The sequence below is a fragment of the Mustela nigripes genome, chromosome 16, assembly GCF_022355385.1.
Source record: "Mustela nigripes isolate SB6536 chromosome 16, MUSNIG.SB6536, whole genome shotgun sequence".
In the NCBI taxonomy this organism is placed as follows: Eukaryota; Metazoa; Chordata; class Mammalia; order Carnivora; family Mustelidae; genus Mustela; species Mustela nigripes.
Window position 1 is genome coordinate 22,949,601 of NC_081572.1, and position 24,391 is coordinate 22,973,991.

General features: G+C 44.3%; 1 long non-coding RNA gene across 1 annotated transcript in view; it reads right to left on the reverse strand.

Moving 5' to 3' along the window:
- Positions 1 to 24,391, reverse strand: part of LOC132004217 (uncharacterized) — a 30,850-nt gene that overhangs the window by 1,500 nt on the left and 4,959 nt on the right. The window contains exon 2 of the long non-coding RNA XR_009400461.1: positions 11,544 to 11,630. This is a non-coding gene — a long non-coding RNA (uncharacterized LOC132004217). The remainder of the gene's footprint in view (positions 1 to 11,543; positions 11,631 to 24,391) is intronic.

Consider the following 24,391-nt stretch of genomic DNA (forward strand, 5'->3'; position numbering starts at 1 on the left):
TTTTAAAGATTTTATTTATTTATTTGTCAGAGAGAGAGCGAGCACAGGCAGACAGAGTGGAAGGCAGAGTCAGAAGGAGAGGGAGAAGCAGGCTCCCTGCGGAGCAAGGAGCCCGATGTGGGACTCCGATCCCAGGACGCTGGGATCATGACCTGAGCCGAAGGCAGCTGCTTAACCAACTGAGCCATCCAGGCGTCCCGAAAAGTCATTTAATCTTAACCATAGTTTGACCATACGAGTATGGTCCTCTGAGACACCTGCCTCCCCTCCACCCCCAGCCAACTCTAACCTTTATCATTAATTTGACAAATTGTGTAGGTATATTACGTAAGACTACAGTTTCAGCCCACTCTATTGGGGGGCTGATCATCTACTTTGTATTATATATGCTAATCTTGTGGATATTCTCAGTGTTATCGCTACTATTTAGACTTCTACTAAGGAAGTTAGGAAGAAAAGTAAATACTGAATGGCTAATGACTTAATAGAATCTCAAGAACACAGAAAGCAAGATAATGAAGAGGTGATGGAGAAACAGTTTATAAGAAAAAGTACAAAACATTTAAAATAGTTGACATGAATGAGGATGGATGAGATGACTATTGTTTTCCTAAGATTTTTTTTTTTAAGATTTTATTTATTGCTTTGAGAGAGAGGGAGAAGGAGAAGCAGATTTCCTGGGGCTCAATCCCAAGACCCTGGGATCATGATCTGAGCCAAAGAAGGCAGACGCTTAACCAGCTGAGCCACTTGGGCACCCTTTAAGACAGAGAAAGCAAGAGTGGGAGGGGCAGAGGGAGGATAGAGTTTCTCAAGCAGAGAAGTTAATACCATGGCCTTTGGGGCACTTGGGTGGCTCAGTGGGTTAAAGCCTCTGCCTTCTTTGGCTCAGATCATGATCCCAGGGTCCTAGGATCGAGCCTCACATCAGGCTCTCTGCTCAGCAAGGAGCCTGTTTCCCTGGCTCTCTCTCTGCCTACTTGTGATCTCTGTCAAATAAATAAATAAGATATTTTTTTTAAATACTGTGGCCTTTAAGAGTATAAAGAAGTACCTTCTCTCACTTTGTTCTTTTTTCTTGTTTTCTACCCCATTCACCACTACTCTTTGGGGCTTCTGGCAACTACCAATCTGTTCTGTTTCAATGAACTTGGGGTTTTTTTTGTTTTTTGTTTTTTAAGATTCCACTTTTAAGAGAAATCACTATTTGTCTTTCTTAGTCTGGTTTGTTTCACTTAGCATAATGCCCTTGAGGTCCATCTATGTTGTTGCAAATGGCAAGATTTCATCCTTTTTTAGTTGAGTCATATTCGTGTGTATGTGTGTCTACAAGCTATAGTTTATTCATCCATCCATCAATGGATGCAGGTTGTTTTCATGTCTTGGTTATTGTAAATAATGCTGCAATGAACAAGGGAGTACATATATCTTGTGGAGTTAGTGTTTTCATTTTCTTCAGATAAATACCCAAAAGAAGAATTGTTAGATCATATGGTAGTTTTATTTCTAATTTTTTGGTGAACCTGCATTCCCACCAATAGTACACAAGGGTTCAATTTTCCCCACATCCTCCCTAACACTTGTTATTTCTTGTCTTTTTGATGCTAGCCTTCCTGACAGGCGTAAAATGAAAGCTAATTGTGGTTTTGATGTGTATTTCATTGATGACTGATGATGTTGAACATCATTTCATGTGCCTGTTGGTCATCGGCGTATCTTTTTTTTTAAGACTTTCTTTTTAAAGATTTTATTTATTTATTTGACAGAGATCACAGCAGGCAGAGAGAGAGGAAGGGAAGCAGGCTTCCCGCTGAGCAGAGAGCCTGATGCAGGGCTTGATCCCAGGATCCTGAGATCATGACCCAAGCCGAAGGCAGAGGCTTTAACCCACTGAGCCACCTGGGCACCCCAAGACTTTTTTTTTTAAGATTTTATTTATTTATTTGGCAGAGCACAAGTAGGCAGAGAGGCAGGCAGAGGAAGAGAGGAAGCAGACTCCCTGCTGAGCAGAGCACTGACCCGGGGCTCAATCCCAGGACCCTGAGATCATGACCTGAGCTGAAGGCAGAGGCTTAAACCACTGAGCCACCCAGGTGCCCCTGCATATCTTTGAAAAAATGTCTACTCAGATCTTTTTTTTTTTTTTAAAGATTTTATTTATTTATTTGACAGAGAGAAATCACAAGTAGGCAGAGAGGCAGGCAGAGAGAGAGAGAGAGGAGGAAGCAGGCTCCCCGCTGAGCAGAGAGCCCGATGCGGGACTTGATCCCAGTACCCTGAGATCATGACCCGAGCCGAAGGCAGCGGCTCAACCACTGAGCCACCCAGGCGCCCCGTCTACTCAGATCTTATGTCCATTTTTAATTTGATTTTTTGTGGGGTTTTTTGCTATTGAGTTCTTTATGTATTTTGGATATTCGTCCCTTATAAATACATGATTTGCAGATATTTTCTCCCATTCAGTAAAGTTTGCCTTTTTGTTTTGTTGGTTTCCTTTGCTGTACAGAAGCTTTTTGTTTGTTTGTTTGTTTTTAAGATTTTATTTATTTAACTGAGACACAGCAAGAGAGGGAACACAAGCAGGGGGAGCAGCATGCCGGAGAAGCGCCCTGGGATCACGACATGAGCTGAAGGCAGCCGTTTAGTGACAGCCACCCAGGTGCCCCCAGAAGCTTTTTAATATGATGTAGTCTCATTTATTATTGCTTTTGTTGCTTTTACTTTTGGTGTCAGGTTAAAAAAACATTGCCAGGACCTATGCCAAACTGTTTTCTTCTAGGAGTTTTATGGTTATTTTCAAGTCTTTAATCTACTTTTATGGTGAAAGATAGTGGTCACGTTTCATTCTTTTGTATGCGACTCACCATTTTCCCAACACGGTTTATTCCCTGTTGTATATTCTTTACTCCTTTGTCATAAATTAATTGAGCATATATAAATGGGTTTATTTCTGGGCTCTCTATCCTGTTTCGTTGATCTATGTGTCTGTTTTTATGCCAATACCATGTTGTTTTAATTTTCAGAGCTTTGTAGTATAGTTTGAAATCAGGGAGTATGATGCCTCCAGCTTTGTTGTTCTTTCTCAAGGTGGCTTTGGCCATTCAGGCTTTCTCTCTTCATTCCCCGAACAGTAATAGAATATACAGGTGATTTCTGTATAGCCAACAGAACAGTACATGACTTACCTAAGACAACACAGCTGCCAAATCTGGTCTGCTCTCCCTGCCCCTGCTGGCACTCTTCTTCTCAGGAAATGGAAGCTTCTAGAGCTGTGTGTCCAAGTACAGTAGCCTCTAACCATATGTAGCTATTTAAGTTTAAATTCTAATATATTAAAAATTAAATTCTGCATTTCAAGTGCTTATTAGCCACATACAGCTAGTGGCCACTATACTGGGCAACACCAGGTACACATCCTAGTCCATCATTGAAGAAAGTTCTGTTGGACCACTCTGTTCCAAACACCAAGGGTGTGTAAGTGTATTTTTTGTTTATGGTAGAAAATAATTACATGATACATGTTCTTCTTTACCAGCCACGTTGTAACATTGCTCTTCGTCTAGGAACATTGTATCAGTAACCCCTGTCCACTTGGGGACACTTGGATGGCTCAATTGGTCAAGAGTCTGCCTTTAGCTCAGGTCGTGATCCCAGGGTCCTGGGATTAAGCTCCATGTTGGGCCTCCCTTCTTAGCAGGGAGTCTGCTTCTCCCTCTCCCTCTGCCCCTTGCCCTCCCCACTCGTGTTCTCCCTCTCTCCCTCTCTCAGATGAATGAGTAAAAATCTTTTTTTTTTTTTAAAGATTTTATTTATTTATTTGACAGAGAGAAATCACAAGTAGATGGAGAGGCAGGCAGAGAGAGAGAGAGGGAAGCAGGCTCTCCGCTGAGCAGAGAGCCCGATGCGGGACTCGATCCCAGGACTCTGAGATCATGACCTGAGCCGAAGGCAGCGGCTTAACCCACTGAGCCACCCAGGCGCCCCGAGTAAAAATCTTTTTAAAAATTTAAAAATTAGGGGCGCTTGGGTGGCTCAGTGGGTTAAGCCTCTGCCTTCAGCTCAGGTCATGGTCTCAGGGTCCTGGGATCGAGCCCCGCATCAGGATCTCTGCTCAGCGGGGAGCCTGCTTCCTCTCTCTCTCTCTCTCTCCCTGCCTCTCTGCCGACTTGTGACCTCTATCAAATAAATAAATAAAATCTTTTGAAAATTTTTTTAAAAATTAGGGGCACCTAGGTGGCTCAGTGAGTTAAGCCTCTGCATTCGGCTCAGGTCATGATCTCAGGGTCCTGGGATCAAATCCCCATCAGGCTCTCTGCTCAGCTGGGAGCCTGCTTCCCCTTCTCTCTGCCTGCCTCTCTGCCTACTTGTTATATCTCTTTCTCTTCATCAAATAAATAAATCTTTAGAAAAAAATTTAAAAATTAAAAAAATACAAATGTATTGCATAATCATTTTTTAAATTTTGAAGGGGAAAAGAAAGTGACTTCTTCTTATAAACCTGCCTCCCAAAGACAATCCTGATTACAGATGAGTTTGGGAAATACTCTTCCAGTTATATTTTTACACTCTAGTTTTTGCACTTAATTATTTTTAGTAATGAAGAGGGGTCATGCCCCTTTTACTTGTTCCCCTTTGTAACAGATGCCACGAATTTTCAGTCTTTGCCTTAGGAAGCTAAGTGTGCCAGGCTCTAACCTGTGACGCCTGATGTCATGCTCTCAGTCCTGAGGAGATGACTCGAGAACAAACAGTTGGCAAATGCATACCTTGAGAAGCATTTCTTCTTTATTTAGATTCACCGATTTCATACGTGTTTTCCAGCCCACATGCCTGGCTGGAAATGCCCATTTGGTGGAGCATACACACTCAAGGATTGTGGCTTTAAGCTCCACACTCAGTTAGTTTAATAATAAATTCACTCAGTGTTCCTTCCTCACCGGAGATGAGAACGGCACTGTGCTGGGGAGTAACATTTGCAACCTGTGCGTTTGGTTCCAAATTGTGGTGGTGATCACCATGAACTGGATTTTGGAAGTTCTGCGGTGATGGATGTCACAAGGACTTGGTTGAGGAGAGATGGCGCTGGCTCAGGGAGGTAAGGGAGGCGGGGGAGGAAAAGAAGAAAAAAGTGCCCTTTCTCACAGTTTGCAACCCGCAGGCTGTAAGGTCCTCCTGCTTCCAGCAAATACTTGTGCAGTCCATCTAGAAACAACCCACGTGTGCACCTAAGTCAAGGTGACCCCTGAGAGGGGACTAGTCTGGGCACCTTCAAATGTCCCTACCATTTGTGATCAACACTGGACCACCCCAGATAACGATGGTGGGCGGAGGTTCTCATCGGTATGTGAGCGTCAGGGAAAGAACACACACGGTGAGAGCAGCACCAGCCCACCCGCCCGCCCTTCCTTCTCTCCTCCCCTCCTCCCTTTCCTTTCCTTTTTTCCCTCCTTCCCTTTCCTTCTTTCTCTCTCCGTTTCTTCCTTTCTTCCCCTTCCTTCCTTCCTTTCTTTCTTTTTGATTTTATTTGTCAGAGAGAGAGAGAATGCACAAGCAGGGGGAGTGGCTGGCAGAGGGAGAAACAGGCTCCCTGCTGAGCAAGGAGCCTGACATGGCTCCTCCGCAGACCCTGGAATCATGACCTGAGCAGAAGGCAGATGCCCAATGGACTCAGCCTCCCAGGCACCCAGCACCAGCCTTTTCTAGTAATTATCAAATAATACAGTGACACTGTGTTCTAACTCACAACCTGCTACGTGATATGGGAGGTGTGCTTTTTTTTTTTTTTAAGCAGGCTCCACACCCAGCACAGAGCCCAACGTGGGGCTTGAACCCACGGTGCTGAGATCAAGAGTCAGACGCTCAACTCACTGAGCCACTCAGGCATCCAAGGGTGGTATGCATTTTGATCACTAATCAAAGGTCAATGAAATCCCCTGAAATATTAGTGAAATTGGTTACGGAAATATCAAAAGAAGCCTGTCAGAATAACCTGGGAGGACTGCGCTGAAGGGCAGTAATCAAGGCAAGATTCTGATGCATTCTTTCCATGGCTGTGGAATCCAGACATCAGGCAGCGGTTACAAAAGCTTTCGGGTATGAAAGGATATGGTACTAGGCACTGAGGCTACAGAATCTTAATAAGGTAGATTTGGTCTCTGCCTCATAGAGCTTACAGTCTAGCAAGAACAAGAAACGGTGAATGAGGGGCACCTGGGTGGCTCAGTCAGTTAAGCATCTGCCTTCAGCTCAGGTCATGAGCCCAGGATCCTGGGATCAAGTCCCACCTGCTCAGTGGGGACCTGCTTCTCCCTCTGCCTCTGGTGTTCCCCTTGCTTGTGTTCTCTCGCTCAGCCAAATAAAATAAAATCTTAAAAAAAAAGAAAACAAAAGAAAAAGAAATAGTGCATGCGTACTCTTAAGGGTACATTACACTCCCTTGGAACAGGAAGGGCAGGGCAGTGTAAGAGGCCATTACTAGGGAATCCCACGTTGCCTGGATGTCCAAAAAAGGCTCCCATGAAGAAATGAAGTTAAACGGAGGCCTGGAAGATGAGTAGGTGCTGGCCAGGCAAAGAGGAGAGGGGGAAATGTTCTAGGCAGAAGAAATAGCATGTGCAATGAGCATGAAAAGAACCTGACCTATTTGGGGCACCTGGATGGCTCAGTGGGTTAAGGCTCTGCCTTCGAATAGGGTCATGGTCTCAGACTTCTGGGATGGAGCCCCGCATCGGGCTCTCTGCTCAGCAGGGAGCCTGCTTCCTCCTCTCTCTGCCTGCCTCTCTGCCTGCTTGTGATCTCTCTCTCTGTCAAATAAATAAAATCTTTTTTTAAAAAAAGGAAAAAAAAAGAACCTGACCTATTTAAGGAACCAAAGGAAATCCAGAATAGCTGGAACAAAGAACTCTTGGAAAAGTGGTGGAAGAGAAGCCTGGAGAGGCAGGCCAGGGCCAGACTAGAGAGGGACTCAGGCCACATTAAAGATCCCACTCCAGGGCGCCTGGCCGCCTCCATCAGTAGAAGGTGTGGCTCTTGATCTCGGAGTCATGAGTTCCAGCCCCACATTGGGCACACAGATTACTTGTAAAAAAAAAAAAAAGAAGAAGAAGGAGGAGGAGGAAGATTCTATACTTTAGGTAAAGGTTAATAGGAAACCATGAGTTTCTGCATCTGTGCAATGAGAATGGTAATACTCCTGGAGTCACCAGGGAACAAAATGAGAATACAAGGGAAAGGTCTTTAGTGCTGTAGGAAAACTATATAATATCGTTAGTGGTAATAACATGCTGTGCCGCCTTCTTGAGTAATAAAAGTAATAGTTCAAGTCCCCTTCTAAGTGGGGATATGAAATAGTCCATAAAACCCTGACTTACTCAAGGGAACTGATGGAGGGGCGCCTAGGTGGCTCAGTAGGTTAAGCATCTCCCTTCAGCTCAGGCCATGATCCTGGAGTCCTGGGATCTAACCCTGCATCGGGCTCCCTACTCAGCCAGGAGCCTGCTTCTCCCTCTTCCTCTGCCTGCTCTTCCCCATGCTTGTGCTTTCTCTCTCTGTCAAATAAATAAATAAAATCTTTTAAAAAATTAAAAAGGGAACTGATGGAAAGGTCAGAAGTTTATTTTGGTTGAGATTTCCAGCATGAGGTTCCAGAAGCCCAGGGATGAGCTCAGTTGTTTGGAGCAGGATCACACCATTTATGGCCATGTGTATTCCCCAACTCCATACCAACTCTCCAGCACCACTCCCAGAAAGGATTGGCGTGCCACATCCTCATGCCCACCAGAGGAGAAACACTCAGACACCCTTTCTTTCTTTTTTTTTTTTTTTGAAGATTTCATTTGTTTGTCAGAGAGAGGGAGAGAGAGTGAGCACAGGCAGGCAGAATGGTAGGCAGAGGCAGAGGGAGAAGCAGGCTCCCTGTCGAGCAAGGAGCCCGATGTGGGACTCGATCCGAGGATGCTGGGATCATGACCTGAGCCGCAGAAGGCAGCTGCCTAGCCAACTGAGCCACCCAGGCGTCCCTCAGACACCCTTTCTTCTTGATTTCTTCCCATCAGGACTTGGGCCCAGCATCTGCTTAGGTCAGATTTTGTAGAAACTGCCCTCGTTCAAAAACATTACACTCCTCTGAGCTGTTCATGGCAAAATATTGATCCCACTTAGCACACGGATTACATTTTAGGAAAATTTCAACACCTTTCCAAATCTGGGACATTTTATTCCTACCATGCTTCTGTGAACTAGGTACAACAGAGCCTTGGGACAGATGCAAAACCTGGGGTTCGCCTCTCCAGCATGACCAGCACTGACAGACCACCATGGAGGACTTACTGGTTCCTGTGGTGCCATTGCCTCTCTGCCTGAAATTGATCAACTATTATGCAGGTACAGAAAGGCAACATCTTAACGACTACCCCAGTGCGGAAGGACAGAGTTTCAGCAGGTGATTGAGGACCCATTACCACAACCCGCTTCCCAGCTCTGGTTGAACAAACCAGACACAATTCTTCCCTAGAGTAACTGATGACCATAAATGCTCCACAGTCCTACACACCAGAGGTTGAAAACTTGTATTTTCTCCTTGACCAATATAATGCCTTTTAAATCTTCTTGAAAATGTAAATGCCAGTTTTTAAAAATCACAATATTTGGGGCACGGGTGGCTCAGTGGGTTAAGCCACTGCCTTCGGCTCAGGTCATGGTCTCAGGGTCCTGGGATCGGTCCTGGGATGGGTCCAGCATCTCTCTGCTCAGCAGGGAGCCTGCTTCCCTCTGTCTCTCTCTCTCTCTCTGCCTACTTGTGATCTCTCTGTCGAATAAATAAAAAATTTTTTAAAAAATCACAATATTTGGGGCACCTGGGTGGCTCAGTTGATTGGGCATCTGCTTTCAAGTCAGGTCACTATTTTGGGGTTCTGAGATGAGCCCGGCGTGGGGCTCCCTGCCTAGTGGGGAGTCTGCTTCTCCCTCTCCCTTTGCTCTCCCCCAGCCCCAGCTCGTTCTCTCTCAAATAAGTAAAATCTTTATAAATAAATAAATAAATAAATAAATAAATATCACATTTTACATAAAAATCCAGCTTTCCGTCTTATCTTGAATAATCAGAAGATCTGGCAAATTGTCCGGGGCTGAGTACCTTGTTATGACCAGCCTGTTAGACCACAGTCCCCAGTCGGCCTCCATACCTCAGGAAGGTGGAGGGACGGGCCCAGAATTTCTGCACTTGTGCACTCACTCCCATTTGGACCAAGTATTATGAGTTTCATTATCCCTCCTTTGTGACCCTTTCATATGTAAAGAGCCTACTCTGAATGTAACTTAAGGAATGTGTAGGTGACAAAACAAGCTTTGGTCCCTCCAGGCCATCTCTGATGGCTCTTAGGTGATTATTTGCAGCTACTTCTGGAGGGTAAGGATGAAAAGCTTCCTTCCATCAAAGACTTAGATTAGGTCACTCTATTGGCTCCCCTTTTCCATTCTGACTCACCTGTTCCTTCGTTCATTCATTCATTCCTTCATCTAAGACTCAGAATTTTTATTTTGGTAATACTTATGGAGATGGTAAGGTAGTGTTCTCAAATCATTTTTAGATGGAGAATTTTTTAAAAAAATGTATTCCTTGGAGGCGCCTGGGTGGCTCAGTGGGTTAAAGCCTCTGCCTTCGGCTCAGGTCATGATCTCAGGGTCCTGGGATCGAGCCCCTTGATGGGCTCTCTGCTCAGCAGGGAGCCTGCTTCCCCCTTCTCTCTCTGCCTGCCTCTCTGCCTGCTTGTGATCTCTCTGTCAAATAAATAAATAAAATCTTTAAAAAAACCAACCATAAATGCAGTATTATTAATATTATGTAATATTATTCAGCTTTAAAAATGAAAAATCTGGGGCGCCTGGATCATTCAGTGGGTTAAAGCCTCTGCCTGCAGCTCAGGTCATGATCTCAGGGTCCTGGGTTCAAGCCCTGCATCAGGCTCTCTGCCCAGCGGGACGCCTGCTTCTCCCTCTCTCTCTCCCTGCCTCTCTACCTACTTGTGATCTCTGTCTGTAAAATAAATAAATAAAATCTTTTTTAAAAGATGAAGGAAATTCTGACACAGGCAACAGCATACATGAACCTGGAGGACATTATGCTAAGTGAAACCGGCTGATCACACAAAAGAAACATATACTGTATGATTCCATTCACATCAGGAATCTAGTGACAGAAAGCGGGCTGGTGCTTGCCAGGGGCTGGGGCGAGGGGAAAATGGGGAGTGGTTATTCAGCAGATACAGAATTTCAGTTTTGCAAGATTAAAAAGTTCTGAAGAAAAAAAGGAGGAAAGTTCTGAAGAGCTGTTGCACGACAGTGCGAATATTTTTTAACACTACTGAGCTACATTCTTGAAAATGGATAAGATGATAATTTTTTTTTAACCACGATTAAATTTTTTAAAATGCATCCCTGGAGGGGGGCGCCTGGGAGGCTCATTTGGTTAAGCCTCTGACTCTTGATTTCAGCTCAAGTCATGATCTCAGGGTGGTGAGCTTGAGTCCCACATGGGGCCCTGTGCTGGGGATGGAGCCTGCTTGGGATTCTCTCTCTCCTTCCCCCTCGGCCCTTCCCCCACAAATAAATAAAATGTGGGGTGAAAAATGCATCACTGATGGGATAAGCCAAATGGGTGAAGGGGAATGAGAGATACAGGCTTTCTGTTATAGAGTAAGTCACCTCTGGGACTGAAAGGTACAGCACAGGAACACAGTCAGTGGTATTGTAATAGCGTGGTGTTGGGGACAGATGATGGTGGCACTCGTGGTCGGCACAGCCCCTAACGTATGGACTTGTGGAATCACTATACTTGTTACACCGGAAACCACTGCAACATTGTGTGTCAGTTAAATTAAAAAAAAATACATAAAACGATAAAAAATAAAGATCAGTCTATTACAATTAATTAATTAATACTTAAAGTGCATCACAGGGTGTCAGGAGACAGAAGTTCCACTAGAGGCTTCAATGCTGACTTCTATGACCTCGAGCAAAAGGCTCTCTCTGGAACTCAGACCCTTTTTTGTAAACCGGGAGGGGGAAGAGATGGTAATAAAAACACCAGCCTGGGGCACCTGGGTGGCTCAGTGGGTTAAGCCTCTGCCTTCAGCTCGGGTCATGATCCCAGGGTCCTGGGATTGAGCCCTGCATCAGGCTCTCTGCTCAGCACGGAGCCTGCTTCCTCCTCTCTCTCTGTCTGCCTCTCTGTCTACCTGTGATCTCTGTCAAATAAATAAATAAAATCTTAAAAAAAGAATAAATAAAGGAAATAAAGCAAGAAAGCCAAAGTCTGTGTTAGGTGCCAGGATGTTACGGAGGAAAGAACAAGAGGCTGTCCTCAAATCCCTCACAGTCTAGTGGAAAAATAAAAAACAAAACTAGAAAAACATTTGCAATATAATGTGTTAAGGGTCAGTCTAATGTATGCTGAAGGCAAATATATATGATTTACCTTCCCTATAATGGGATGAACTTTGGGTATAAACAGGGATGTGTTGTTTGGATAAATCAAAAGGTCTTACCTTGGGCGTGTCTGGTTGGCTCATTGGATAGAGCTGGAGATGCTCCACTTTCCGAGTGTGAGGTCAAGCCTCATGCTGGGCATAGAGCTTATTCAAAAACAAAACAAAAGAAAACAAAAAACAGTTCTTTTTTATTTTTTTTTTTTTAGATTTTATTTATTTATTTGACAGAGAGAGAGAGATCACAAGTAGGCAGAGAGGTAGGCAGAGGGAGGGGAAGGGAAGCAGGCTCCCCGCCGAGCAGAGAGCCCGATGTGGGGCTTGATCCCAGGACCCCGGGATCATGGCCTGAGCCGAAGGCAGAGGCTTTAACCCACTGAACCACGCAGGTGCCTCAACAAAAAACAGTTCTTAAATGGGTTAGCAGCATGTACATTTAAAGCTTCAGACAATCTTTTCCAAGTGTTTAGTTTAAAAAAAAAAAAAAAGTGTGTGTATACTTTTGTCCACAGCCTTTTCCTTAGACCCAATTTTCTGATAGCCATTTTGATTCAACAATTTAATTTGTGAATGTATTCATTTGCTAATTACCTGGGATAAAGAGAGTTCCTGCTGGCGGGCGGGCAGTCACCCGTGCTGGCTGGGGTTGGTGGAGATCAATATACTCTGTTTACATAATTATGCCACCACAAATACTATTCACAGCCAAGCTCTCCAGTCTACTATGATTAAGCTTTGTTTCTTTTTCAGGCTCTCCCCCACTTTTTTTTTTTTTAACTTTCTTGGAGTTAATTATTAATAAAAACAAATTCATTTTTATTTGCTCAGTGTTCCATGTCCTTGTAATGAATTCATCCTCCACCATCACTAAAGGTATAAATTTTTCTTCTATTCGTTTCATCTTATTTCTCGGAGACATCCTTTCCAGGCCCTTCTGTCTTCCTGTCCCTGTCTTAACTGATTACTCACTAGGCTGCTGCCAATCCATCTGTCACCCTGGGATGTCCCTCCATCATCATCTCAGGGATTCTCTTCATGTTGAATTGTGTGTTTCCAGGATCACATGTCTTCCTGTTTCTTGTTTTTGTTTTTTTTTTTCTCTCATTTTGGTGTACCACATCCTCCAAGAGGTTTCCTGAGAAAGTGTCCATGGGTAGGAAGTAAAGTTTTTAAGATTTCACATGTCTGAAAACGTGCTTACTTCCCTGAATTCAGAATGTGACTGATTTGTAAAACTACAGGTCGCAAATAATATGCAAGTTTTCCTCCACTGGCTTCCAGCATGGCTGAGGAGAAGCATGGCACCATTCTGATGGCTGTTCCTTTGAACATGACGTGATTTTTATCTCTGGGAGGTTTGGATAACCTTCCCCTGTTTACTTACTGATCTGAATTGTCATGATTTTTCCTCCATTGTGTTGGGCACTCAGTGGGCCTCTCATTCTGGAGATCTAGGCCATTCAGTTCTGCAATCATTTCATGAATTATTCCTTCCATGCTTTCCCTCCATTGTTCTCCATAACTGTTCTGAGTTGCATATTAGTCCTCCTGGGCTACCTCTAGCTTTTAAAAAATTCTTTCATGCCCATTGTCTTTTTACTTTCTTTCCTTAAGTAGGCTATGTGCCCAGCGTGGAGCCCAACATGTGGCTTGAACCCATGACCCTGAGATCAAGACCTGAGCTGAGATCAAGAGTGGGATGCTTAACTGACTGAGCCACCCAGGCACCACTCATGCCTATTTTCTGACTTTTTTTTTTAGGTTATTTCCTAAATTTTATCTTCCAACACTTTGATTAAAGTTACTGGTTTTCATATTTTTAGATCTGTTTTATTCCCTTATGTTCTTTTTAAATAACCTTCTGTTCTTGTTTCATGGATGCAATATCTCCTTATCTGAGAATATTTTTTTTTTTTAAAGATTTTATTTATTTGGGGCACCTGGGTAGCTCAGTGGGTTGAGCCTCTGCCTTCAGCTCAGGTCATGATCTCAGGATCCTGGGATTGAGCCCCGTATCGGGAGCGATGAAGGAGAAGAAGACTCCCTGCTGCGACTTGATCCCAGGACCCAGAGATGATGACCTGAGCTGAAGGCAGACACTTAACCTACTGAGCCACTCAGGTGTCCTATCTCTCTTTTTTTTTTTTTTAAAGTTTAGATTTTGTTTTGTTCTGTTCTCTGTGCCATTACTGTATTCTCCAATTTCCCCTTATCTTATTTCTTTGTTTGGTTTTTGTCTTTCATGTCAGAGAGTTTCTACAATTACCTAATGGTTCTTGCCAGTCCATTCATGACTGAGACTGAGGTACTAAAATTGTCTGAAAGTTCGGTGTTCATGAAACAGGGCTTCTTGATTGGGGAGCATTCCCATAGTGAGCTGATTTTCACAGGGGACCCTAAGCTCCTAGCATCTGTATCGGGTTGAATGGTGGCCCCCAAAAGACACATCTACATCCTAATCCTTACAACCTGAGAATATGACCTTGTTTGGAAAAACAATTTTTGCAAATATAAGTTAAGGATTTTGAGATAAGACCATCCTGGATTATTGGGGTGGGCCCTAAGTCCCATAAGAAATATCTATGAGAGAACCCGAGAGGAGAAAGGCACGTGATGATGGATGCATTTACACACTAAGGAACATCTGGAGCCAGAGGCTGGAAGAGAAAAGGACAGGAACAGGCCCTCAAGCCTCCAGAGGGAACACAGCTCTGCTTGCTACCTTGCTTTCAAACTTCTGGCCTCCAGAACTGGGAAAGGATAAGTTTCTTTCATTTTAAGCCATCAAGTTCTTGGTAATTTTCTACAGAAGCCCTAGGAAACAAATACAGTATCTGTGGGTGTTTTCTCCCAGGCTTGTCAGTTTTCCCAAACAAAAATCCTCCAATCTACTTGTTGTGGGGTATTAGCTCGGTTGGGAGAATCTTAGGGCCAAGGGGACGAGGGGGCCAGGAGGTCTCACCGTTTGGTATTATGTTGTCTTTACCTAATTCTTACTTTTCAGTACGATACAATGCTTTGTCATCCAGAGTTCAGAGTTTTTCTAGATTACCCTTTTAAGAAGGTGTTTAAAGAAGGTGTATTAATCTTTTTTTTTTTTTTAACTTTATGTATTTCCTGATGCTTTGGCATCTTGGGACCTTGCTGATTCTGGAAAGACTGCTCCTCCCAGGCTAGCCAATTCTTCAAGATCGTAAACTTTTCTCCCTTCAGTGCCCCCTTTTTCCCACAGACCCACCAAACCAAAGCCCTTCCCTCAACTACCTACTTCACTACTTTCCTCAAGGGTCGCTATTCCTCTGCCCTTATCACTCCAAGGCCAGGTAGCAGACAATCAGAGACAGTCCCTACGCCCCAAGGTCCACTGAAATTGTTAAACTAGCCAACCCTAAACCTGTTTACCCTACCTCACCTGTTCCTGTGTTAACCACAATACAGGCTCTGGCTGAGACGTGTATCCGTACAATAGAATACAATGGAAAGGAACGAGCTATTGGTAACACACAGCAGCACTGATGAAGCTAGCCACAGGAGAGTCCGTGATGCATTTTATTTATATAGATTTCTAAAAAACAAAAACACTACAAAATAAAATGTCAGAAAGACTGGTTGCAGGACGAAAGGTTGACTGCCAAGGGCAGAAGGAGTGGCACTGGCAAACTGGTTCTCAAAAAGGAAAAAAGCAAACCCTGATTCATGGCACTTTACTGGTATCTTCGGTGGAAACACTTCAACCATTGCCAATTTTGAACTACTTATGCAATGTCACTGAACCTGTGGTTTTGAGAAGAGATGTACCTAATTTGGCTCTCCCAAGTGGATACTCGGGTATTAGCCAGTGTTGACACACCATACAGTAAGGAACGAAGACGATGAAAATGTTCTTTATTTTGGGCACCTGGGTGGCTCAGTCAGTTGGGCATCTGCCTTCGGCTCAGGTCATGATCTCAGGGTCCTGGGATCGGGCCCTGTGTCAGGCTCCCTGCTAAGTGGGGAGCCTTCTTTTCCGTCTTCTCCCCACTCGTGCTCTTCTTGCTATCTCTGTCTCTCTCTTAAATAAATAAATAAAATCTTTTTTTTTTAAACCTTAAAAAAAATGTATTGGTGGGTGCATGGGTGTACACACTTGTTGAAACATATCAGAGTGTACCCTTAGAATGGATGCAGTTTATTGCATGTAAATTACGCTTCAAGAAATTGATTATAACTTTTCAAATAAAGTATTAATAACAACCAAAATGCCCACAAAAAGAGACTGGTTAGGATACCGCCACTCAAACAACTTAGAAGATCTTAGCAACATGGCAAAATGCTTTGCTGTATCATGTTTTGTAAAAAGGCAGAACAGGAAATGTTATTTTTATCATGTGTTTGCCTATGCAAATTCTGTAGGCAGATGGATAATGTCCGGCTTTTTTTTTTTTTTTTAATTAGTTGATTTGTGTGTGTGTGTATTTAAAAGCAGTAGAGAGAAAATGGTTGAGAACCCAGAATTCCCACCGGACTGCCGGGGTTAGGGTTCAAATTCCGGGTGTCATTTCCCTGGGTGACCTCTTGGAGACTTAGTTTCTTTCTTTCTTTTTTTAAAGGAGAGAGAGAGAGGGGGGGGGGGGGGGGGGACGGGGGCACATGGGCACGCGGGGGGGGGGAGGGGGGGGGACAGAAGGAGAGAGAGAATCCTAAGCAGGCTCCATGCTCAGCAGGGAGCTTGATGCCCCCGCATCAATCAATCTCAGGACTCTGACACCACGACCTGAGCGGAAATCAAGAATCCAGCACTTAACTGACTGAGCCCCGCCAGACAGCACTTGGAGCCTTAGTTTCTTGACTGTAGAAAGGGTGTAATAATGGTACTTATCTCCTAAGTTTGTCATGAGGATTAAATGAGTTAATATAGGTGAAGAGCTTAGAACAAGGAAAATAGAAAGGGCTTTATAAATATTAGCTGTTATTTTCACGAGGCAATGATCCTGTCTGGACAATAAAAATGCTATGTGCTGTGCATTTTAGGGAGTACAGGAATTTATAAGACATGGACTGTGACCTCAGGGAGCTATAGCAGTGTTTCCAAACAACGGGGGATGGGGGGGCAATTTTTGCCATCAGAGGACATCAAGCAAGGTCTGGAGATACCTGTGATTGCCATGACTCAAGAAGGGAGTGCTCCTGGCATCTCATGGGTGGAAGCCAGGGATGCTACTAAAAAATCCTGCAACGCACACAACAGCCCTCCCCTACCCAGCAAAGAAGTGTTTGCCCCAATATGACAACAGGTCCAAGTGTGAGAAACCTTGGGTTATGCTATAACAGGGGAAAAAGATAGATGTGTGCAAACAAAACGTGCATACAAATGTGGGATGATTGAAAATATATATATATTGGTCTCTGCCCCTGGTTCTTGGTGCAAAGCTCCTAAAACCCTTGTGAATTCCTAAGTGATAGGAGCACTCGGAGCATCTTTTGTTCTAATGAGGTACTTCTGGGCTCATGGATGGAAGCCATGTCAGAAAGACCAAGCCATCGTAAGAAGCTTAGAGTTTTCAGCCCTACCATGCCCCCCTCCAGCAGGGAGAGGGGCTGGAAATGGAACTAATAATTGATCATGCCTACATGAGGATCCCTCTACAGAAGTCCCAAGAGTAGGGGGCTTGGGGAGCTTCCAGGTGGGCAAACAATCCATGAACCACGGGGACAGAAGCTCCTGCACTCGGGACCCTCCCTGTGTACTTCTTCACTGGGCTGTCCATCTGTATCTTTCACCATATCCTTTGATACTGGCTAATGTATGCCTTTCCCTGAGTTCTGTGAGCTGTTCTGGCAAAGTGACTGAACCCTAGGAGGGGGGGTTCACGGGACCTCTGATTTGTAGCCAGAAGTCATGGGGGACCTGGGAGACCCACCACTTGCAGCTGGCTTCTGAAGTGGAGCGGGGACAGTCTTGTGGGATGAACCCTTACCCTGTGCGATCTGCCGCTGTCTGCAAGTAGACAGAGTCAGAATTGAGTCAAATTGTAGGAGCCAGCTGGTGTCAGAGTATTGCTGGGGGTGGGGGCGGGGGGTAAGACCCATGTGATGGGGGTATGACCCACAGCTGGAGTCAGAAGTCTGTGTGTGGGGGCACCTGGGTGGCTCAGTGGGTTGAGCCTCTGCCTTAGACTCAGGTCATGATCTCGGGGTCCTGGGATCAAGCCCCGCATCGGGCTCTCTGCTTGGCGGGGAGCCTGCTTCCTCCTCTCTCTCTCTCTACCTGCCTTTCTGCCTACTTGTGATCTCTGTCAAATAAATAAAAATTAAAAAAAAAAAATCTGTGTGTAGCAGTCATGTGAGAATAAAGAAGACACATAGAAGAGAAGAGCTGGGTTTTTCCCCCAACAACAAAGCAGATCATCCAGATTGAGGATGTACTCAAATAAAGAAAAGAAGAACAGAAAGATGAGACGAGTCTGGGCCCAGAATATGGGATTCCCCGTAACACCTGGCCAGGAAGAGAAGCCTCGGTGAGCTCTGGGGTTGGTGGGCATACTTCGGTGATCTTCAATTTTTCACTTTGGCCTTTTAACAGCTTAATCAGAGTTAGAAGGGCTCATTGAATTTTGCATTACACTCCCTGTGTCAAAACCCATTCAGAGCCAGTTCAAATACATTTCATTTTTTAAGATTTTATTTATTTGACAGACAGAGATCACAAGTAGGCAGAGAAACAGGCAGAGAGAGAGAAGGAAGCAGACTCCCTGCCAAGCGGAGAGCCCGATGCAGGGCTCTATCCCAGGACCCCAGGATCATGACCTGGGCTGAAGGCAGAGGCTTAACCCACTGAGCCACCAGGCGCCCCTTCAAATACATTTATTTCATACTATTTTTTAATGCAATCCGATAAAGAGTTGAACCAATTTAAAAATCTTTGAAGTCCATTTTTAGGCGGTGACAAAAAAATGTTACATAGTAATGTTTTGGTTCTCAACTGAGACGGAAAAATATGGCAGTGTTTTCATGGTGGGTATAATCTGGGATTATAGGTGATTTTTGCTTCTTACCTCTCATGCATTTCAGAACATTCCCATTGAGGACCATGTATTACTATGGTAATCAAAAAGAACAAAGCAAGGGAATAAAAGAGGACTGAAGACACGGAAGGACAGAGTGGCCGAGGGTGTCTGGTGTGCCCACAAACAGGGGAGGGGGCGGGGAGAAGGCTGATTAAATAATGTGCTCCACTTGCCACACTTCCCTCAGGGGTCCTCCTGACTCAAGGTTCATGAAGCTTTAATCTCCACATTCCTGCCTTTCTCCTTCTTCCTTCCTTGTCCCCAGTCCTGAGTCCGTTTCTGCCTGGGGGAGGGGGAGGGGCACACCTGGGGGGCTCAGTCAGTTAACCACCTGACTCTTGATTTCAGCTCAGGTCATGATCTCAGGGTCCTGGGATTGAGCCCCGAGTTGGGCTCTCTGCTCAGTGCAGAGTCTGCTTGAGATAGTCTCTCTCCCTCTGCCCTCCCCCCAGTGGCGCTCTTTCTAAAAAATAAATAAATACATCTTTAAAAAAAGTATCACCTATTTTCAGAAACTGTTTATAGCAGCTTGATTGGGTCAGATGCTGCAGGGGCCTTGCCCGTTGGCTAACACTTATTTCTTCCAACTTTCTCCCTACCCCTGGGGCGTCTGGGTGGCTCAGTCAGTTAAGCCAGAACTCTTGATTTCAGCTCTGGTCATGTGAGAAGAACGTGATAACCCCTACACTATAGAAACGGGCCCCAGCTCTGGTCATGATCTCAGGGTTGTGAGATGGAGCCACGCTGGGTTCCATACTGGTCTCTGTGCTGGGCATGGAGCCTGCTTAGGATTCTCTCTCTCTCCCTCTGCCCTAACCCCCTTCCCCACCCTGCTCACGTGCATGCAGGCTCTCTCTTAATCAAAACTAAACAAAAACACTTTCTCCCTATCCCTTTTCCTTGATTTTTAAAAATGAATTTTATTTTAAAGATTTTATTTATTTGCTTGAGAGAGAGAGAGCATGAGAGGGGAGAGAGGGTTAGAGGGAAAAGCAAACTCCTCACTGAGCAGGGAGCCCAATACGGGACGCAATCCCAGGACTCCAGGACTCCTGAGCTGAAAGCAGTTGCTCAACCGAGCCACCCAGGTGCTCCTAAAAACAAATTTTAAAGATTTTTTTTCACATTAAAAAACGTAACATCTGTTCACTGAAGAAAAATTGGAATACACCGAGAAGAATCTGAAAAGAATATAAAAGTCATCTCTAGTACTACCATCCAGGGACGTCTGTTATTAACATTGGGTCTATACATTCGCAGTCTTTCCTATTCAGGCAATATACAGATAGAACATAGCCTTCTATTCTTCGAACAAAACAGGACATCTAAACTCAATGTGCAAGACTTTTTTATTGACGTATATCATACCTATAGTCAAATGCCTAAAATGGATGAATCTTTAGGGTACTGCTTGATGAATTTTTATTTTTATTTTTATTTTTTTTTAAAGATTTTATTTATTTATTTGACAGAGAGAGATGACAAGCAGGCAGAGAGGCAGGCAGAGAGAGAGGAGGAAGCAGGCTCCCTGCTGAGCAGAGAGCCTGATGTGGGGCTCGATCCCAGGACCCTGAGATCATGACCTGAGCCGAAGACAGCGGCTTAACCCACTGAGCCACCCAGGCGCCCCATGAATTTTTAATATAAATACCGGTGATATTATAACTTGCTGTCTATACTTGGCAATCTATTGGGAATATTTTCTACATGATTAGATGATCTTCTGGTTTGTTAATGACTACCATTGTAACAGTCGCCACACCAACGGATCATGACTTGCGGAACCCATCTATTAATGGTGATGATTTAGCTTGTTTATTTGTTATTCTTGCATTTGTTTCCTGTTGCTGCTCTAACAAATTACTGTAAGCAGGGCCTTAAAGCAACACATATTATCCTCTTATAGTTCTAGAAGAAGCATATGTTTCTTCTAGATGCTATAGGAGAGAAGCTGCTCCTTGCCTCTTGCAGCTTCTTGGGGCTGCCCACATTCTTTGGCTCCTGGCCCATCACTCTGGCCTCTACTGTCTTCGCTTCACCTTCCCTGACTCATCCTCCTGCCTCCCTCTTATAAAGACCGTTGTGATGACATTGGGTTCACCCTGATAATCCAGGAAGATCACCCCCCACAAAAATTTTTTAATTTAATCACCTCTGCAGGGTCCCTTTTAGCACATAAAGTAACACATTCTCAGGTTCCAGGGATTAGTATGTGGACATCCTTGGGGGAATGTTATTCAGACCGTTATACAGCTATAACCAGTCCATTAACCCATTTCTTTTCCTACCTCTGGTCTTCCTTCTCTTCTCCCTCTTATTTTATTGCCTGCTAGTGTGGAAACCCTCTTCCATTCCCCAAATCTTTTGCTTTTGTCTTTATACAACATCCTTCAAGACATAATTTACTCTTAGGATCTCAATGATCTGTTGACCTCTACTTCTTTGTTGTTGTTGTTGTTGTTGATTTCCAACTTCTTACTCTGGAAGCACCAACCTTTCCCCAAAGTCCCAATCAAAAGTGTCTAGTCTCCCAAATGGTGTTAGGAAGATTGGATAGCCACATGCAGAAGAATGAAACAGGACCATTTCCTTACACCACCACAAAAATAGACTTAAAATGGATGAAAGACCTCAATGTGAGACAGGAATCCATCAAAATCCTTGAGGAGAACATAGGCAGCAACCTCTTCGACCTCAGCCACAGTAACTTCTTCCTAGAAACCTCGCCAAAGGCAAGGGAAGCAAGGGCAAAAATGAACTATTGGGACTTCATCAGGATCAAAAGCTTTTTTTTTTTTTTTTTAAGATTTTATTTATTTATTTGAGAGAGAGACAGTGAGAGAGAGCATGAGTGAGGAGGAGGTCAGAGAGCAAAGCAGACTCCCCATGGAGCTGGGAGCCTGATGTGGGACTCGATCCCGGGACTCCGGGATCACGACCTGAGCCGAAGGCAGTCGTCCAACCAACTGAGCCACCCAGGCATCCCAAGATCAAAAGCTTTTGCACAGCAAAGGAACCAGTCAACAAAACCAAAAGACAACCAACAGAATGGGAAAAGATATTTGAAAATGGCATATCAGATAAAGGGCTAGTATCCAGAATCTATAAAGAACTTATCAAACTCAACACCAAAAGAAGAATCCAATCAAGAAATGGGCAGAAGACATGAACAGACATTTCTGCAAAGAAGACATCCAAATGGCCAAAAGACACATGGAAAAAGTGTTCAACATCACTTGGCATAAGGAAATATAATCAAAACCACAGTGAGATACCACCTCACACTAGTCAGAATGGCTAAAATTAACAAGTCAGGAAATGACAGGTGTTGGCAAGGATGCAGAGAAAGGGGAACCCCCCTACTCTCTTGGTGGGAATGCAAGCTGGTGCAGCCACTCTGGGAAACAGTAGAGGTTCCTCAAAAAGTTGAAAATAGAGCTACCCTACAACCCAGCAATCACACTACTGGGTATTTACCCTAAAGATACAAACGTAGTGATCCAAAGGGGCATGTGGACCCCAATGTTTATAGCAGCAATGTCCACAATTAGCCAAACTATGGAAAGAGTCTAGATGTCCACCAACAGATGAATGGATAAAGAAGATGTGTATATTATATTTATACACATATATATAATATATACATACACACACACATACACAAAGGAATACTATGCAGCCATTAAAAGAAATGAAATCTTGCCATTTGCAACGATGTGGATGGAACTAGAGGGTATTATGCTGAGCGAAGTAAGTCAATCAGAGAAAGACAATTATCATATGATCTCCCTGATGAGGAATTTGACTAACAAGACAGAAGATCACAGAGGAAGGGAAGGAAAAATGAAACAAAACCAAACCAGACAGAGAAAGACAAACCATAAGAGACTCTTAATCTCAGGAAACAAACAGGGTTGCTGAAGGGGGGATGGGGGGTGGGAGGGATGGGGTGACTGGGTGGTGGACATTGGGGAGGGTATGTGCTATGGTGAGCGCTGTGAATTGTGTAAGACTAAGGAATCACAGACCTGTACCCCTGAAACAAATAACACATTACATGTTAATAAGAGTGTCTAGTCCCTTGGATGTCTTGTGACCTTAAAAATTATTGTTTTTAAAACTGGATTGGTGGGGCACCCGGGTGGCTCAGTGGGTTAAAGCCTCTGCCTTCGGCTCAGGTCCTGATCCCAGGGTCCTGGGATCAAGCCCCGCGTTGGGCTGTGTGCTGGACAGGGAGCCTGCTTCCCTTTCTCTCTGCCTACTTGTGATCTCTGTCTGTCAAATAAATAAATAAAATCTTTAAAAAATAAATAAATAAAACTGGATTGGTGACCCCTCCCCCCAACCTCTCTGCACCACCTCAGCTTCCATACCTGACCTAGTTTTTAAAATGACCCACCCTCACTCAAGCTGGAGGCTGAGGCCTCACCTTCCAGCCTTCCTCTCCTCTGTATCTACTCAGCCACTAACTCCCATCAATTACTTTGCGATTCAGCATTCTTCCAATAGGGCCACCTAATATCTTGACTGTTGCTAGACTGTGTCATCAGAAGCCTTCCTCCCATCCAAACATACTACTTGTAGGGGTGAATTATCTTCTCCAGGAAGCCCTCTGTGACTGCCCCTTCCTAGGATACCATCTTCTGCTCCACAGGAAGTAATCCATAATTAAGTATCTACTATGTGCTCAGCTTTTTCAGGCATTGAAAAATTTAATCCATATATATATATATATATATATATATATATATACACACATACACACACACACTTTTTTTTTTAAGAGAGAGAGAGCACATGCACATGTGTATGCGCTTGAGGGAGGGTAGTGATGGGTGGGGAGTGGAAGAGGGAGAGGGAAAGAGAGAATCCCAAGCAAGCTCCATGCCCAGCATGGAGCCCAACACACGGCCCAATCTCATGACCCTGAGAGCATGACCTGAGCCAAAATCAAGAGTCAGATACTTAACCCACTGAGCCACTCAGGTACCCCCCAAATTTAATTTTTAAAGTATGATTTTAGGGGCATCTGGGTGGCTCAGTGGGTTAAGTCTCTGCCTTCAGCTCAGGTCATGATCCCAGAGTCCTGGATCAGGCTCTCTGCTCAGTGGGGAGTCTGCTTCTCCCTTTCCTTCTGTGATCTCTCTCACAAATAAATAAAAATCTTTATTTTTGATACTATGTTTTTTAAAAGATTTTATTTATTTATTTGACAGAGAGAGATCACAAGTAGGCAGAGGCAGGCAGAGAGAGAGGGGAAAGCACGCTCCCTGCTGAGCAGAGAGCCTGATGCAGGGCTCGATCCCAGGACCTTGAGATCATGACCTGAGCTGAAGGCAGAGGATTAACCCACTGAGCCACCCAGATGCCCAAAAAAATCTTTATTTTTTTAAAAGATTTTATTTATTTGAGAGTGAGCAAGAGCACAAGTCATGGGGGAGGGGCAGAGGGAGAAGCAGACTCCCCGCTGAGCAGAAAGCCAGATGTGGGGCTCCATCCCAGGACCCTGAGGTCATGACCTGAGCTAAAGGCAGACGCTTAACTGACTGAGCCACCCAGGTGCTCCATCAAATACATAAAAGTGTTTTTTAAAAATGTTGTGGGTTGTTCAAAGGCTAGCCTGAGGGGCACTGTGAGCTGTGCCAAGACAAGAGTTTGAAGAATACCAATACAAGTAATGACAGTGGGCACCTAGTAAACCCCCATTAAATGCCAGGCCCTCACTGTTCTAAAAGATGTTCATGTATTAACTTCCTAGGACTTCTCAGTAACCGTTTGAAGCATAGTCAGAACACAATTTCCAGGGCCCCTTGTTCAAAAACTATTAAGAACTTCATGTGGTGACAACAGAGCATTAAACCA